Here is a 19,017-nt window from a genome sequence, read left to right as displayed (position 1 = left end):
TGATACCTCTTCTTACCGGCAAATACCCAAAGATCCAAATCCCGCACTCCAGGAGAGACTGATTCAATATCTCTGTTCCAACGGACCCAGTGAAGGTGTATCTCCTTCAGGCATTACCGTCGTTTCCCCTCCCCGCCCACGCACCCCTCATTTCTATATCCTCCCGAAGATCCATAAACCCAACAATCCTGGGTGTCCGATTTTATCCTCCCGTAACTCCCCGACGGAAAGGATCTCTGCATTTGTAGACCACTGCCTTCAGCCAATAGCCTACTCCCTTCCTTAATTCATTAAAGATTCATGCTTTTTCTTGGAAAGTTTAAAATCAGCCTCCCTCCCTCTGGATACCTATGTTGACCTGACCGCCATTGATGCCACATCCCGCTGTACATAAATTCTCCACAAAGGAAGCCACTCCTCCCTCAAATATTACCTGTCCCAACGCCATGGATTGCACATGCCCAGCACTGAGTTTTTACTTAGTCTTTCTAATTCCTTACTCGTAATTCCTGCTCCTTTAATAATAAATTCTAATTACATACCAAGGATTGTGCCATGGGAAGAAGGTTAAGCCCTTCATATGCCAACCTCTTCCGTGGTCTCTCAAATAAAGAATTACCTTCACAAGAACCCCTGTGACCTCTATAGTGCCTCAGATATATCAATGATATTTTTCATCTCAGTCCATATGGTACTGAATCCCTGAACCCCTTCATTTCCAACCTCATGGCTTCATCGTCTCTTTCCTTTACCTCTACCGTTTCCTCCACCCAAATCACCTTCCTAAATGTAAACATATCATTTATAGGCAAAATATGCCACAGTTCTATGCATATGAATTTATGAAACCGGATGACAAACAACAATATTTACACTCCAACAGTTGCCACCCTGATCACGCCAAACGCTCCATTCCTTATTCCATTTCAATACGAGGACGCATGACCTGCAATGACCCCGATTCCCCTCATCAATTCCTCTCAAACCTATTCCGTTCCGTCCTGCGACGAGGATATCCCGAACCCCTCACAAGAAAAGAATCCGTAGACATGCTTACACTCTCAACCCTTCCTTAACCGCAGGAACCCGCCCCATTTCAATTTGTACCCCCAACTTCCCTGGCCTAGAGTCTCTGAGATCCATCCTGAAAACCTCTACCCTGTCCTCAAGAACCACAACTCCACCGCTAACCTTTTTCCCAAATGTCCCTCCGTTACTTTCATACGCCCCGCTAACTTGTCAGATCTCCTCAAATTAATCAATTAACGCATTCAATCCCTTCCCCGTACCAAAGTCACTCCCATGCCCTTCGATTATCCAAGATGTGACGGATTTAAAAATCTGCAATAGTACAAGCGCGTCAAGCCACGAACCATATTTGCAAAATGTAAAATCTCCACTTTGAAATCATCCCGCTATTTTATACTATTGACCACTTTAACTGGTCTTTTTTTATTTATCCTCCCGTTTTTTAATGCGTGCTACTTTACACGCACATTTTGTAATGAATTTTTATTTTTACTCTCATTATTTTTTTTCCTGTTTGAGATATGATGAGGTGTGGTGACTGTAAATCTAAATGTCTACATAAGCCCCTCGCAAGCCGCCCCAAGGGCGTGTGGCCAATATTTGCGATAACAGCCCTATTGCTCATTTCAAATGATAAAGTGTTTCAATGAACTTAGCATGATAATCATTGTTGACAACTATCATTTTGTAACTAAATTTCTTAGTTTATGTTTACTTGGCATGGTAATGTTGACTGTTCTATGGATAACGGAATTAAAGGGGCTATTTTGTTGCTGAAATAGTCTGGAATCTAAATGGATACATTTTTTCGTAAATGTGTGTTCACGAAAGTTGGAAAATTGGAGTATATTGTTGGTTGAAGTCCTTGAAATGACTAACTCTACAAAGTTCAAAGAACCATATATTTTCTCGCATGTGAGCGTATATGTGCTAAGAATTTTTTCAACGGTCTCACAGAAGCTGATCAGATACAAATAAGGTCGCGTAGATGTTGAAAACGATACAAAATATATTTGGTTAATGTTTGAATTGAAGAGATGAGTTCTCCCTCTAATCGTTCCGTGGAATGTTTCCCGACAGAGGAGAGCCCACGGTGAGGCCACTGGGATTCTCGAAGTAATTTTTATGAAATATAATTATTTTGAGAAACGCACGCCTTGAGCGCAGCACAGGTTTCACTGATAATGACGACTGGAACGGACTTCCCCACGGGGTTACTGCAACTATGCCCAGGGATTCTTTTGGGAAACACTGCTGAAGGATACGAAGGTCACTAGCATACACTTTTGGCAGTCCACTGGCAAGATCAACGAGAATAGTGTCTGAATATATCATCGCAGAGGTGGAATATTGAAGATTGTGACTCGTATGGGCGAATGTTAGCAAATGTCGTATGGGGAGGAACTGAAGAGGGGCTATCGTAGTGTTGGATGACAAGCTGTGTTTCGTAAGGCAAGGATTAGGAGTGCAGGGGCAGTAATTCTATGCGTCCTTCCAATACCTATCTTGTTTGCTGTACAAACATCAATAATGGTGACCAACTTGGTGACCCCACTGAAATCCCTGGTTCAGGAATTCTTGAAAAGTCTCTCCATGGTTCAGGATGTCATCTTCCTTCTTCTGGAAGTCTTCGTTTCCATCTGGTGTTCACCTGGTAGTACCCAATGGTGCGCAGCTAGGATGTGGGAATTGGGGTCAGGAGGGCAGTACACTCCTGGTGAAAAAATGCCATCGTGACGTGTTGGCTACCGGCGACGTCATTCACCCCCGGTAGTTGGGGAATCCCCCAGACGAGCCGCTGGAAGGGGGCAGCAGTGGCGGCTCCGTTTGCTCTGCCCTCCCTCCCTCCAAGTCCGGAGACCCGCTTTTCACTTCGCGCTCGCTTTCATCGCTGCCCAATCAAGCGGGCAATACCCGCCGCCCCCCTCCCCCCCCACAATCGCTTCCCTCCCCTCGCCTCAACAGCGGCAAAAAAGTCCGCTCGGGGCAAGTCGCTCACTCCCGCCCAACTTCCCTCCCAAAACCCCCAAAGCGATTGGGGGGGGGGGTGCCGTGGAATGGGATGCCCTTATATTCTCCCTGTGGCGGGTACCGCCTGCAGGCGTACGCCATTTCACGCTCTTCCGTGTATTCAATACAGATTGGATGTAAACGTGCAAACCAACTGCTCTCATAGCACTTATTTCTTTCCGAATTATTTTTGAGCTACCACCATTCCTATGATTGACGCACCTCTCTACCTCAATAGTAATCGTTTCAGGTGACCGACGGCTGAGGTCATTTGCGTCATTACGGATGGATGAGAAACGATGAAGGGTGGAGAGAAACCCGGCGCCAGCATAAGCACTCCCTTAACGAATGGCGCCAAGAGGTTCGCAGTTCAACGTCCCATCCGACGAACGGCGTACTCACGGAAATTGCTCTCCACAAAGCACCTCGAGTAGTGATCGAGATACTACTGAAAAATATCAATCACCCACAGGATTCAAACCCGGGTCCTATGGATATGAAGCCAGTCCGGATCCCCTTCTCTCTACTTCATTCTCTTCTCGGCTAACCCTTTGCCTGACCTCATATTTATTCTCTTTCGAGTGTGCCACTATTCATTTTAAGCATCCCTTAAGTGGTCTCCCCTTGTAGCTTTCCTTGCTCATTTTCCCAGTCCCGACGACTTTTCCGTTGAACCGTTTTGTCTCGCAACGTGTTTAATATCGACTTATTCCTTCCTCTTTTCAGAATTTTCATTTTGCTCCTTCCCCGTCCTATTCTTCACAGAATCCCTTCGTTTAATATTGAGTCCGTGACTTTTGTTCGCATCTTATTCTCATGTTCTGGCAACACGTTCGCATTTCTTTCTCACTTTTCCTTCCGGCTGCTGTGTTGGTCCAGCTATTACTACTGCAGGTACACAACGATCCAGGTAACTGGAAACAAAATTATATATATATATACTGTGATTGCCGAGGTTTTTCATCTATTTAACGTTTTAGACTTTTTTAATTGAAATGAAATAAGTAACTTTGTAATTCCACACACGCACTTCATTTAGAACACGTCCTAGGCTTGGACGTTGGACGTCATCGTCCGGTGGTCCTCGCAGAAGACAACTTTGTAAATGATCGGGGGTGGTTGGTCAGAGAGGGAAGGTGGGGGGATAAAAATGTTAAAATGTATATACGAGGGAAAGGGAAGTACAGATTTCGGTGCCAATCGTTGGCTGTTAGCGGGGGTTGGTTTGGGAGGGGGCTTCTTTCATTTCAATATGTTGTGCAAATTCCATAAAGTTACGCCGGACACAAAAGATTTATGAATGTCGTTGGCGTTCACGTCACGCGGTAGCCATAACCACGAGCTGTGCGCTGGCAACTTGTTTTTTCTCCCGTTGCCAGAGTTACCTCACTGGGAATGGCACTTCTTAATTTTGGGTGCCCAATGGATCTCAGGTCGTGTGAACCGCCAATCAAGACGGAGGAGATTCAACGCCCCACTCAATCAGCACCACGTATTTGCGGCGAGGAAGTTGGAAGGGGCCCGGCGGTTTCCCTCGGTTCGGGCCTTTGATCACAAGATTCCGCACAATTTGATTCCACGCGGGCGAGACAATAATGCACACGTTCCCAAATAACTGACTCTGGGGGTTACAGCGGTCCCGGCGAAAGTTTTGCGATTGAATTTCCCGGAACTCTCCGGGAACCTTCGCCGCAGCTGGATACGAGATCCACCGCATCCATCGCCGCGAGGTAGTTTATAGTTTTTCTCCAGTCTCCACCCCTTCAGGTGAACAGGATCACGTGCATTTATAAAAATCACTCCAGGACATTCGTTCCCACGGAACATTGTTTTTGGAAACGCATTTTTAAACCTCAGATTTCGTTACTTCAGCCGCTATAGGGAAGTCGGAAGTTGCGTAAAACTTGTTTTCGTTGAAATGCCACAGGTATGGATACTGCTAAGTCGATACCCGGTAATAAGTGCATAAGGAAATACCTAAGGAAGTATCTAAGAGTAGCTCGAATGTATAAGGTTCTATTTTCGGAATTAGAAGCGTGTCTGAAAATCATAATAAGCACAGTAATCAACCCGAAGATCGGTTTGGTATGTGATGGTATTGTTCACCCAGCCCTGCACGGCAGCCTGTGAATTTTACACACCAGGGTGTTCAAGAGGGTCAGATCCTTCCCCTGTGCCGGGCTATGGTTTCCAAAGAAGTTCTAGTGCCAAAAAAATCAAAAAGCTAACATTGCCGTGAAGCATCAGTCAGAATCGAACCCGGACCCTTCGGTCAATAGTCCAACGCCTTAACCCCTGAATTACGATATAAATAACTTACGTATTTAGGAGAACCCTAATAAATCGCATTAATCCCTTTGTCAGATTTCCTATAATATACTGTGTTTTATTTTCCATTTAGCCTTGCTCTTTTGGTTCTTTTCTTTTGAATTTTGTCTCCCGACATGTACCCTGCAAGCGATCGCTTGGGTGTGTGGCAGATGATTCTACATAATGAAGATTATGCTTTACTGCTTTTAATGTTAGTTACCAATAAATATGCAAAATAAACCAATTGATAATGTTAACTAGAGCTATGTGAGCTATCGCATCTAAGTCCCTAATACATGTTCACGTATGCTAGAAGAGCTGCGAAGTAGCAGGAGCAATAGATAGATAGATAGATAGATAGATAGTGGTCTTTATTTGGGCGAAATTGAAACCAAATGGTCCCTTCTTCCAATAAGGGTTAAGTAAAACAATGTCAACATCGTAGGCTATTTAAATTTTTGAAAATCCGTTTATGCGATTGTTTGCTGTGACTCTGATCCCTCATCGCTCGCGAGAAAAGTGGAATTTTAATCTGTATAAACTATTCTTGAAATATTTAATCGTGTTTTCAATATACATCATACCATATTACTATTTACCTATAATACATTTCCAACATCATCGCGGAATAGACCAGCATCCAATTTAATCAAGAGGCCTATTCTCATCCCCCCTTGTGCTGGCGGATAATATTGCCCTGATCCCTTATTGTTCGTGGCAAAAATTATATCTTAAATTTATCTGTTCTACGCTTAATCTCTCTAATTTTACTGGCATACTCTTTCCTACTGTAGACCGATGGGGCTAGTACACACTGACACGCATACTAGCTGCACACTCCAAATGGGGCCTAACCAGTGAAAGATATCATTGCTCTTTTATCATTTCATCACGTTTACCCAATGCTCTTCTTTTTTTCTACATGGCATTCTCCAAACCACTGCTAGAATATGTGGCAGGGGGTGATCTCACTCACCAGACTGCTTTTAACACGAAATACGAGTACTTTCCCACCTGGCGCTCACCAATGAGACCGTCTTTAATGCCGAATAACGAAACTGATTCGTATCTCAACGTTACCTTTTGGAATGATAGTAACTATAGAAACTTTAAAATATCCTTTAGAAATATTACAATGGTGGTGGTGGTTACGTGGTTCCACGTAATCTGCGTATTTCGGTGCTTCCTATCTTTGCGAAAACCAGCAAGCACATGCTCGTACATTCATTGTAAGCCATTATAGTTCCCGTTTTTACACAAGTAATTTTTCTTTTAGCATCTCATACCAGACCTCACAACGGGAAAATTCACGATTTACTCCTCTGTGCACGCTAATTTATTTATGAGTTTCTGTATTAATTTAGTTTCTGATTTATAATAGTCAATGTTTCTGCTGTATGTGCCTTGGATGGGTTAAATGAATGTCGGGACCATTTGTATCTTTCAATTTAAGAACTTGTCGGGTTCGTTCGTTGATAAAAATAAATAGTATTATCACCTCTAGTTGTTGAAGTGATAATTTGAGTATTTAGTTCATCGTAAAAAAATGTAAAAGCAATTCACGTTTGTTTGAAAACTGTATTCGTTCCAATCAATGGATTGGACATCTCGACCGATTAGTTCGTCTCGTGCGTTGTTAAGGAATGAGATGATTTTTATTTGCTTGTCTTGTTGTAGTCTTGAATTAACTCTATAGCCCGGTGGTCTGTAAAATTCGGCACATACATGGTTTGTATAAAAAGTATTGGGAAAAGTTTTTAAAAACTACATTAATTTCAGATATTGCTACAATGTCTCAAAATTCTTCTAAGTACACACCTTGAGCGTGGAAACAGTTTTTCCTGCGGTTTTTTCACGATTTGAAGGCTTCCTGGTAGACGGAAGGTCCTTAAGGGTGCTCTTTCAAGCTTCTTTGACGGCACTTGGAGAACCACCATGGTGGTCTCCTTTGAGCAAGGGAGGATTTCACTTTTGGGAATATGAAATAGTCTGCTGGTGCCAAGCCGGGACTGTAAGGGGGTTGGGAAATCGTCGTGATGTCGTCGCAGAAGGTGATCGCAAGTAGATAGATACTCGTCTCTGCTCCTTGGTCGTCCGTCAAAGAACCTTGGGACGGGTTTAGCGCAGATCTTTCGCATCACCAAATTTTCAGTTTTTATCAATACGATATTCCATCATGCGACATTTAACTACCGACGATCTGAAATTAGCACCCCACGCACACGTCAGGAAAAAATTGTGGGGGATCGAGATGGTGCGGGGGCTAACGTACTGGCTTCCTACCCTGAGGGCGCGGGTTCAAATCCCGGCGGTGTTGAATATTTTTCAGAGGTATCTCGATCCCTACTTGAGATGCTTTGTGGAGGGCACTTTGAGTGAGTACGCCGTCCGTCGGATGGGACGTTAAACTGCGGACCCCTTGGGGACCTTCGTAAAGAGTAGGCTAATGCCGACGCCGGGTTTCTCTCTCCCCCCTTCATCCTTTCCTGTCCATCCCCTAAGGCGCAAATGACCTCAGCTGTCGGTCGCCTCCCCTCAAAACTACTACTACTAGGAAAAAATTGTTACTGGTGATGCTTTCCAAACAAACCTTGTGGATTTCTTTTGAGTGGAGGACTTTTGATTAAAATCCAAACACTACCCAAACAGTAATTTGGAATCATCTCAGCCTTGATAGTACAATAGTTCTTATTTGCATCAAACGCCATTTTATTGATTCTCCTAACGCGAGATTAATGTGGAGTCGGAGCAATGGTTCCAACGGGTCTGGATTTCAACTGCCGACGTTTCGACGGTAAACTCCGTCATCGTCCTCAGGGCGAGGATACGAAACACATGCAGCAGTTACGATAAGATTAACTATGTAATAACAAAAAGATCCGGAATCCCCATGTTCGGTAAGACGTTTGTAACGTTTGTAGCAATCATCGAATATGTTTTGTCGTGCTGAGGTCAATAAAAAATGTCAAAAATTTAATTGCAAAAATAAAGGTGTATATAATGGATTAAATCGTTTACCAAAACTTTAATAATTTCATATGTACTTAAGAGGTAATGAAGGAGGGAAAAAATAAGCACATATCAGCGATGTTCAAAATGGCAACCTTCTCTTTGAATAGTATGTGAATATCATTCGAAGTGAAAATCGAAAGAAAAAAATAAAGGGGCCTAGGGAGGGGTGGGACATTTATTTGTATTCATTCAAACAAGAGTCTCAACTTAGGACAACTAAAAGTTGAAACTTTGCAATGAGTCTAAATAGGATTTTATAATTACTGACTTAAACTCATGGTTCCTATGATATGTATGTCCGTTTGAAATGATTTATTAATTTTCCATAGCAATCGAGCTTATCAAGACTCAATAAGCTTTGCATTAAATAATTGAGATAAGGCATTGAAGGGAGACCCAAGAATCACATTCACTGAGTCCTACATATAATTTTGGTTCTGTTCTAAAGAACTGATTGTTAACTTGTGACATGGCCACTGGTATGGTGCCAGGAAACTGTTAACTGTCACAAACGCGACCACTTGACCTTTAGGCCCTAAGTAAACCACGTAAGAAGGAATCGATTCCTCCTGCCTTCAGCCTCCAGCTGGGGAGCATATGTTTAAGAGTTGCCTGTAAGTTTCGAGACACTTTTCAAGGATCTAGGCGCGTGTTCGCCCAGGTCGCCGAGTCAACCGGTCACATTAACGTCAAAATTACACTCATATTGAGATCTTATCAGGAACTGTTTCGAGCCAGTTCCGATCTCGTATGAATGAGAGAGCAAAAATGCGATGGAAGACGGTGAAGTTCTACAAAATAATCATCATTATGCGAAAGCTGGGACACGTCAAGAACGGAACGTCGCTCCCAGAATACTTGAGCTAAATGAGAATTGCTACCGCGCTAACGATATCTTGGAATAAATATAAAAAAAATAGTCGATATCTAAAAAAGAGACTTGATTTTCGGGGTTGACGTGATAATTTTAACGACAGGCCCATATCGATATCCATGTTCCTCTTTCTGAGGTATGCGTTGCGTTGGTGAGGAAATTTGCGAAATTATTGGAACTAGAAATAAGACTACGAGTACGAGGAAACGGTGGCAATGGAACTCAATCATTCATTTTTCAAAGACTTAACTTTAATACTTCTTCGAATGACACTATCTTTCTCTTTATTTCGTACAAAAGCTTAATTAGGGATGAGAGATTAGAAACAGAATAAATGATCAAACTACTTCTTCACATTAATCTTATATTTGGTCTCGATTATAGATTCTATTGCTGACATTTAATATTTGGTGCTGTATTCAATAAAATATTTTAGTTTCTATGCCACTTAATGCTCTTTTTCCTATTTTTTGAAAATATCTTACGTCGCATAAAAGTTTTAAAATGCGAATCAGAAGTCGATTTCGGTCCGTTTTTAATGTAATGCTCCGGCTCGCACGGATTTGTCAGATGAAAGGAAATGGTAGAAACCTCTGAATGGGAACGGGAATGAGGCCGCATTGGCCTACACCCTCGAATTTCTCGAAAAGATAATTTTGGGTGAACGCCGCTATATTTCTTATTCAAACTGTTCCAGTAATCAATAATAATGCATCTATTTTGCGTCGCAAGGATCCCTTTATTTTTCCCATAAAACTGCATCTAGCGTGTCGAACCAATCTGATTAAGCTAACTATTTTTAAAACCCCGGATTTTGAGCAGTAGGAATTATTAAATCGGCGATAAGAATGTCGCCTCACTGCATCCCAGCCAAACAAAAATTGAGCCACTTCATGTAAAAACCCAAGCGTTATGAATAAAACCAAAAGGATGACATTAATCAAGAAGACACCTAAAAGTGCCTAAAAAGAAAGATTTTAGAGGAGTTTTAGAGGTAAGTTGAATTTTGGCTTTGAAGGATGGGGCTGAGACTGAAGCACGAATTGACCGTGAAATTTGTGGTAAACAACTTTCATAGGTTTTTAAAAGTATATCAAGCAGTCATATATTTGGTCAAGATGGTTGAGGGAGAAAAGATGCTCTGAGGCAATTCAAGTTCATTATGTTCATGTACCAATGAGTACATTCAGTAATCAAAGATAAGGCAACAATAAACCGACGTTGTGATAGTTAGAGTGCATATGTGTAGAGGAATATCGTAAAAGAGATCTATATCATGTATCGACGTTACTGCCATATGGTCCAGGTACATCACTCCATTTCCTGTGTAACAGTCTAATGGGTAAATGCCACATTCAACGGACAATCGCGTCAAAACGATTGGGATGATATCGCGAGCAGTCTTTTTAAAGAGAGAGTATTGGAGCAGGAAAAGATGTTTGCATCTCTTTCACACTCTAATACTCTCTCTCGTCTTTGCTCTTGATTCTGATATACTACAGACATTTTGGTTCCTTTGACTTTACCCCAAAGCTGCAAAGAAATACATGTTAACATGTAACTTTGAGGAAGTACTTGGTATGGTGGGCGAAGAGAGGGGTTTGTTGGGGGAAATCCTATGGAGGCAAGAAAAGTGGCTGAAGGGGGTATTGACCGGCAGCGGGATGTTGAAGACTGTAATTGAGGGGAGAATGTCAGGCAAACGAGGAAAGGGAAGGAACAGGATAGGGATGTCGGACGGGCTGAAGGGAGGAAGAAAGTACTCAGAGCTGAAGAGGAACCTGATGTAAAGTAGGATGTTGTGTTTTGCTAGGGGTCACAAATTATTTAATTAGTAATTATGTTCATTCAAAAACCTACCTTAACCGGTAGATTGCTTAATTATAATATGTCACTTTGAGTTATTTCTAATTAATGATTTGACAAATGCATGTATTACAAAAGAGACAAATTTACAATACAAATAATATTCCTCAAAAAAAATTAAATTATACCTTGTATTTCTTTCTACATTATAGTTATCAATTACATCAATATTAGAATATACAGAGTTACATTTATAAATTAATCCTTTTCTTCTCCGCTCCATTTTGTTTTAACATTATTAGTTATTTAAGTTAGTCGATTAATTATGATTGGCCTCGATATTCTCTTTTATAAAATTAATAATTAGAAGCAGGTTTTGGGGAATTGTCTTTCTAATGTCTTCAAGGGGTGTTGCCACATCCTTTCTTGGGTCTTTCTTCTTTGCGCTTCACATTCGAGACATTCAAAGTCTATGGCGTTTTCATTTCCACCGCAACTTTTTCATTTTTGATTCTTAAAAATTATTTTCAGGTATGTCCTGAAATTCCTACGGCCACTTAACGTCTCCGTTTACCTTCTCCTCACATCGAGTGTCATCGTCAGGCGTGCCCCCCACACGTATGGGAGAAACTAGTTAGTTAGTGTTCCCTTACTCTCCTTGTTTCCTCTGTCTTGCCATTCCTTTATTATTGTAGATTGAATAAGTTTTCTTATTATATTTAACGTTTGATACAGTTGTTCCCCTAAGAGGCTCCTGACTCCTTTCTAGCCCTTAGTTAGCTTTCCTTTCCGTAATAGCCAGAGTTGTCGGGATTGTTCCAATTATGACGGTTTAACCTTGGTTGCTGTTCGGAATCCAGACGCTATCCCTGATAGCCAGAATCTTTGGGCTTCATTCAATTTCGAATTCCGCTCTGAGAAATAGCTCCAGATTATTACCTAACCACTTCAAGGTCACTGCTTTATTTCTCCTTTCTTGCAGATGATGCAAATGGATTCGTTCCTCTTCGCTTTTTACGCAGTCTGTACGAGATTGGCGACCAGAGCAGTGCTCAAACGACTCCCCTCTTCACCTGTACAAGACCTTGACATCTGTGACTCCTAGTCATGCTGATATGAATAATACCAGGTGTGACCCAAACCCGATAAAAATCCTATCAGTACTCAACAGTCATTATCATTTTTTCTGGGTGGACTTTAATTACCCAGTGGCAGGTGCCTGAATTACGTTTTCCAAACTTTTGTATCAGTTTAACATGAATTTCCTTTGGGATACATTATTTTAGCTTGGAATGCTATCCGTTGTTTCATCTGATGTAATATTGTTTTTAACTTTATTAAAACAGACTATCGGTTTAAAGAAGGCGTATGAAATATTTTCAGTGGATGTGAAGTCAGGCGAATTCTTATAGCCAATAATAAGAAACTTACAAGGACCCAATAACTTTATTTCGGTCAGCCGGTGACCATCGGCTGATGGCGTATTTCGAATGGTGAGCCTTGTTTTTTAATCTTTAATCAAGCGGATACCAAGGCGCTGTTTACGATGCCTGGCTCGCTTTTCGCGGTGCTTTCTTGGTGCATGCATACGCTTTCGGTGACGTCGAGGATTTAAGTTGTTTGCCTGTTTTGTTAACCTCAAGTAGTTGAGTGCGATGGTGTGGTTTGTTTCATAGATCTGTTTTGTAACCGCTGATCGGTTGAAACGGTCGTCTTTGTAATGAGCTGAAGGTGCTCCTTCGAACTGATGATCGGGTTCCGTCCACTTTGTCCCTCAGAGCATGTGCGTTGGCAAGTGGTGATTTTAATACTTTTTGGAGTCCCTTAGTCCCTGGAGTGTTATATTGTGATGTGAGCGTGGTGTTTCTATCATTGTTAACTATTATTCTTTTTTCGCTAAAATCTACTCTTTTATTCGGGGTTGGTATTCGTAGTAGTATTTAGGGGAGGCGAGCATCAGCTGAGGTCATTTGCGCCGTCAGGGATGGACAGGAAAGGATGAAGTGTGGAGAGAAACCCAGCGTCGGCATTAGCCTACTCTTTACGGAAGGTGCCAAGGGGTCCGCAGCTTAACGTCCCATCTGACGGACGGCGTACTCACTGAAAGTGCCCTCCACAAAGCACCTCAAGTAGGGATCGAGATACCCCTAAAAAATATTCAATACCTCCGGAATTTGAACCCGGACCCTCTGGGTGGGAAACCAGTACGATAGCCATCACACCATCTTGATCCCCCCTTGGCTGGTTTCTGAGTCTTCGGTTGTGCATACAGTTTGGGAACACTGGTGTTTTCTTCTTTCAATGCAAGCCTTGATTTTTTTGTCTACACTTGTTAAGCAGTGATCAAGTGCAAATTTAGTGTCCGTGTTTATCATATTTGAGTGAATTATGGCAGATTTCATCGTATGGACGATCGGTGATAGTGTCCATGGTACGTTCGGTGTATTCTGCTCTGCCGAGTATGACTGTGCAGTTTCATTTGTCTGATTTGAGGCTAGAAAATTCTTCGTCTTTGAGTGATTGTCTGATTGCGTTGTGACGATCCTTTTGCATTGAGTGCATGTGTGTGTGGCTAGTAATGTTTCGCTATAGCTGGAGTTGGCAAGCATGTCTTATGAACTGATTTTCTGTTTCGTTATAATGTGGGATTCAATGTCTAAGACAAGGTCCTCAAGTGGAGGTTAGCTGTATGAGAGGCAATGTTCGAGCCCTTTGTCCAGTTAAGAGGTTTCTTCGTGGGTGGAGTATTCAGAGGAGAGGCTTAACCCGAAATTATGCCCTTGCATGGCCCCTCATTCTTCGATTTGGTTGGCGTTTATTGCATTGAATTTGCGATCTAGAGTTCTGAGTTTTTGTGTAGCCTTTCTTCGGTGATGTCGTCCATTCGGAGGGCAAGTCCATTGAAGACGGCGTGCTGCGAGGATTTTAAATGTTTTATTATTTTTCAGTGCACGTTTTATGAAATTTTCTCATTATTCTCAATATCTGAGCGTCAGAAAAGTCTCCGTTCTGCCTCAAACTCATGTCTCATTGACCAGCTTTTGAAACAATGAAACGCTACCCTCTTATCATGAAGTATTGACTAGTCTTTCTTTCAGCACAATTAGTGGAAAGGTTATTGAAAAAGACTCCAATCAAAAAGCCGGTACCTTATGGCGTCGTAACGGACTAAAACGGCTACATAGTATAAATATATATTTTTTGTGGGATTATTAAAAGTTCAATTTTCGACCGTTACTTCTTCAAAACATTTTCCAGGAGGGCCATTATCCAAAATAATGAGTCTAAGGATACGCTTGGAGGAAGGAGAGTGATTTAGAAAAGGAATCGAATGCTTATATTTTAGGGTGGTGCTTCATTTTCCATGCGACGGAATATTAAAGCATTCCTTGAGGGTATTAAAAAAAAGGCCAGTCAAATTTGTAATATACTTAGTATCACGTTTAAAGTGCATGTCAAATTGGATGAAATGCTTACTTTCCAACATTATGATCCGCGAAACAGTCATAACTCGTATAATTTAGCACGCGCCGAGCTTCCGAGCAGTATGGGGCGTCCATATCATTACTGCGCATCCTTGGTTGTCATTTGTTCTCGGCTCGAAGCAAGCCGTAATGATTCCATCTCCGTCACGCACGACTAGTTGTTCCACGGAGTGCCAAAGATCTCCGTCTCATTAAAACCGAAGGAGATATTTCTATAAGCAAAAAGACAATGGCGATGGACGGGGCGGGAGCAAGATATGTCACTGGCCTTTTCTCACGAGCCAGACGAGGGGGGGGAGTAGGGGTGTCCTTCCCCGGACGCGAGCGACAATACCGCGCGGGCGCGCGCGAGCTGAATAATTCCCCATTCTGCTGAATCAGCGAGGGTGCGGCCCGCGTGCCTCCAACCCCCGGCCATTGTCTCCGGGGATGTCGCGGGGTGTGGGGGATGGGGGGGGGGGCGAAGTGCGGAAAGCGAAACTCCGCAAGAAAAAAAACTATCCATCCTCCTCCTCCTCCTCCCGGGCGTCGCTGAAAGCGAGTCGGACACAATGGGGAGAAGAATCTCGCGCGTTTCGGACGAATGAAACAATTGTAACAAGGGTGCATTGTGACGGAGGGGGGGAGGATATGGATAGTCAGAGCGGGCTGAAGGGTAAGGGCGCGCCCTTACGGGCAGGCGGAGAATGAGGCACCGGGGGTAAGGAGCCCTCTCCTTTTTTGTTGCTTATTTATACCCGACTATTATTTTTTTAATTGGATGGGCGAGATGATTTGAGGGCGCGAAGGCCATGCGGACGGCTGCTTTTACGTATTTGCCTCGATGCCGTCCGGGCGATGGTGCGGATCGCGTTACGTCATTGCCCGTGGCGTCGCGGTCCTCGTGGAGAGTCGGTGGACGCCAGACAGGCCAGGCCCCCTCCTCTTCCCCGGGTCCTCTCGACGGGGCTTCGGCGCGAACATCCGACCGAGCACCATATTACTCGCTGCACCGCGTCCTCGGGGAAGGTGCACTCTGGGCGGTGAGCACCCTACCCCACCCCTCTCTCGCAGGAGGGGCATCCATCATTAAGAAAACCGTTGGGGTAAGAAATCGAACGTGTTGGTGAGATGCTGGAAGGAAGAGACTTGCGCTGAGATGACGACGTCCCGGGCAGAGTCCTCTGTCGTAGGGAGGGGGGGCGAAGGGGAGGGGGCAGCAGTGGCAATGGGGGCTCAAGGGAATGAGCTGGAAGGGCGACTGTGCTCGGTGTGATTTCTGACTGTTTGCCTGAGAGGCGAGATGGCTTGGCTCCGTAGTTTTCAAATTTCCCCCTTCCATCCCTTGCCTCTCTCTCTCTGTTTGGGGGGGGGGTGGTGCGCCTCCTCTGCCTACATTCCCTACCTGTGTCCTTTGGCGCGGGGACTATGAGTGGCATGTACATGTACTGGTGGATTTTTCCCTTCTTACTTTTCGCTTCTGCATGACCTGTCTCATCATTGAGGAGGTCTATCGTATAAATAATGGTTGTGGTTTACTTTTACTCCCTTTACGTGCATAACAAATGACTAATTTTATTAGATGAATTAATCCTTGTATTACATGAAGAGTTCCTCCGGCATGTGTCCGAATTTGCACATTATTCGATAGTTTTTTAACGAATATTTTCCCTTTTTCCCTTCCTCACCCATATCCTCCCTTATCACTCACCCCTCCCTCCTGGTGCTTGCACACCCTGCCACACACCTTTTCGGTTGATCACGAGGTTTTTATGTCGATGATACTTTGCTCAAATTTGTGTAAGGAGTTCCTAGGGCTTAAATTACGTGATTGACCGGAAGAATTTTGTTTTTGTCCTCACACCGTAAAAATTTGCATTGCAATCAATTCACTCTTTTACCTAAACTCCCTAATTTCTCCGATAACTTACAACATTTACAAATTTTTTGATCAAAAACGGTAATTTATGGGTAAAGAATTGTCACATCCATTTTATAAAGAAATTTTAAAATACCAACTTCCTTGGTATAGAAAGTTTAGTAGCACTTTCTCACTAGATTTATTATGCGACTGGGTTTCCATCTTCAGGAAAGCAAAGCTGTTCATGCAAATATTATGCAATACATCGAAACTCGGTCGGTACTATTGGACTTATCTTGTGGAAAATTATTGCTTTCTTTTCTTCATTATGCTCAAATTCCAACGCATAACGCCTGAAACTACTAAATTAACGAATTTCATTGACAGAGGACCCAAAAAAAAAGTTTTATGACCCATTTATAATAATCGTTTCCCTCATGGTTTATGAAGGTGTGTCGACTTAATGGAGGGCGAAACACAATCGCGAATTGACTCGGCAAACGGAGGCAATAAAAATATGTGAGGGAATTCGTGGCAGGCCATGAAAACCATGCAGGCAGAAGTGTGAGTGCATCGCTGCCTGCCATGGCACGAGAAACTTGATGCGAAACGTCTAAATCAGGGATTTTCAATCCGATAGGTGGTTGGTTCGTTATATCTGAGTGGGCCGCGACAACCAAAAAGAGAGAATACACAATTATATTTTGTTTTTCTGATAAATATGCGTAACATTTTATGTTAGAATTTTATCAAGGGTGGCACGACACGTTCGGCAAAGACTAAGTAGCATTCTCTTTTCTCACCTTCCTTACAAAGATTAGATCAAGTAAATACTAAGCTGACAAGTCTACAGGTCTATCGGATCTAAATCAGTACCAAATGCCTTAATCTTCCTCTAGGGCTTGTGGCGGGGGGGGGTTAGGATATCAGCCATAAATGCAGAAACATTAGTCTATACGAGGGAAAGTCAATCAATCTATATCTAGCAAAACTGATTAGAGGAAACAATATTCAAATTAACTTCTTGAAATTTATTCAAGAGGGCGCCTCAGTAGCTTAAGTGGCTAAAGCACTCGACCGGATATTGAGGGATCTGGGTTCGAATCCCAGTCAAGGCGAATGATTTTTACACTCTGAAATGGTTGCATTGAAATGCACATTAGTGGATGACTCCGTTAAAAGTTACTGTTGCGGCATCTCCCGCAGTTTCTTTGGAATTTGTCAAAGTATAAACACCATAAGTGTTTAAAGTTGGCTTTAACCTCGTGGACTGTGGCGCCTCGCGCACGACTACGAATACATGTGACATTGTATGTACAGTATTTCGTCATAACATCTAGTTCCTTTAAAAGCCCCAAAATTTCGGATATTAAGAGGACGCCTCGGTAGCTTAAGTGGCTAAAGCACTCGACCAGATATTGAGGGATCTGGGTTCGAATCCCAGTCAAGGCAAATGATTTTTACACTCTGAAATGGTTGCATTGTAACTTTTTCTAAATATTTACACTGTACATTCAGACACTTAAATATTTACAAGTCCTTGCTACGGGCATCAAAAAAAGCATTGTTTGCTGTCACAACCAATGAGTAAACTCTGGGACTGCGGCATCATCATTTACAAAACATCGGCCACCCATATGATTTTTTAGGGACCCCAACATATAAAAATCACGAGAGGCCAAGTCGGGACTGCCCGGTGGGTGCTCCAAGCGTTCCTAATGACATGTTCGAAACGGCTCCTGCGTTTGCCTTGCTGACGTTTGCGACTTATTTATTGACTTACCCTCTTGCATTCATTTAACTGTATGTTAGCACGCGCAAAACACTCGGGGACGTACATGTCTATTTCTACATCTACATAATACCCAGCAAGCCGCCTAAAGGGCGTGTGGCGGGGGTTGTTAGGTCACCACCCGTAAAAGGGAACAAAACCACATTCAAAACCAACACATCCATGCAAACCTATCCCCACAGTGGCGTATACATTCATGCAAAAATCCTTTCAACTTACACGCATGCAAATACATATACTATCAACTGAAAAATAATTGCACTTTAGCATAAGGTAAAAATTTACCCAATATCGTGCAAGCTGGAATTTGAAAAGTAGGAAGGCGAAGTGCTACTACCAAATGGACATGAAACATACAACAGTCTCCTCCCAAAGGACAGTATGGAATAGGGTAGGGAATCTGACCCAACGCTGCAGGTAGCGGGAAGGTCCCCCCATAGAGAAAGACGAAAGACGGCAGGGGAATCTAAATAAGAGACAAGGCAGAGCAAGCATTTCTGTAAAGAGCACTACATTACTTGCAAATGCATTCTAATGAGGTCATGCGGTAAGAAATGGTTATTGAAAGTGCATGGAATTGAGTGAAACTAATTATTTCCTAGACGCTGAGGGTGGTAAGTGGAACTTTTGCTAACTATAATCCTGCAGTTGCCATTCCGTATTGTCCGTGGGAAGAAGGAGTCCTTGAGTCAGAGTCCGGCAAGTAGTGGTGATAACGAGGACCCCATGGCTAATCCCTCAACTTGTTTGAAGAATTCATTGTTGAATTGGAAATAATTTTGTTCCACACACAATCTCAAAAGTGACATGAACTCACTGAGGAAGGGTGGTTCGGCCCCAACACTTTTTAGCACTCTTT

This window comes from Hetaerina americana, unplaced genomic scaffold (genome assembly GCF_022747635.1).
Source record: "Hetaerina americana unplaced genomic scaffold, ioHetAmer1.1.p SCAF_20, whole genome shotgun sequence".
NCBI lineage: Eukaryota > Metazoa > Arthropoda > Insecta > Odonata > Calopterygidae > Hetaerina > Hetaerina americana.
Note: the sequence above shows the minus strand (reverse complement) of the source record.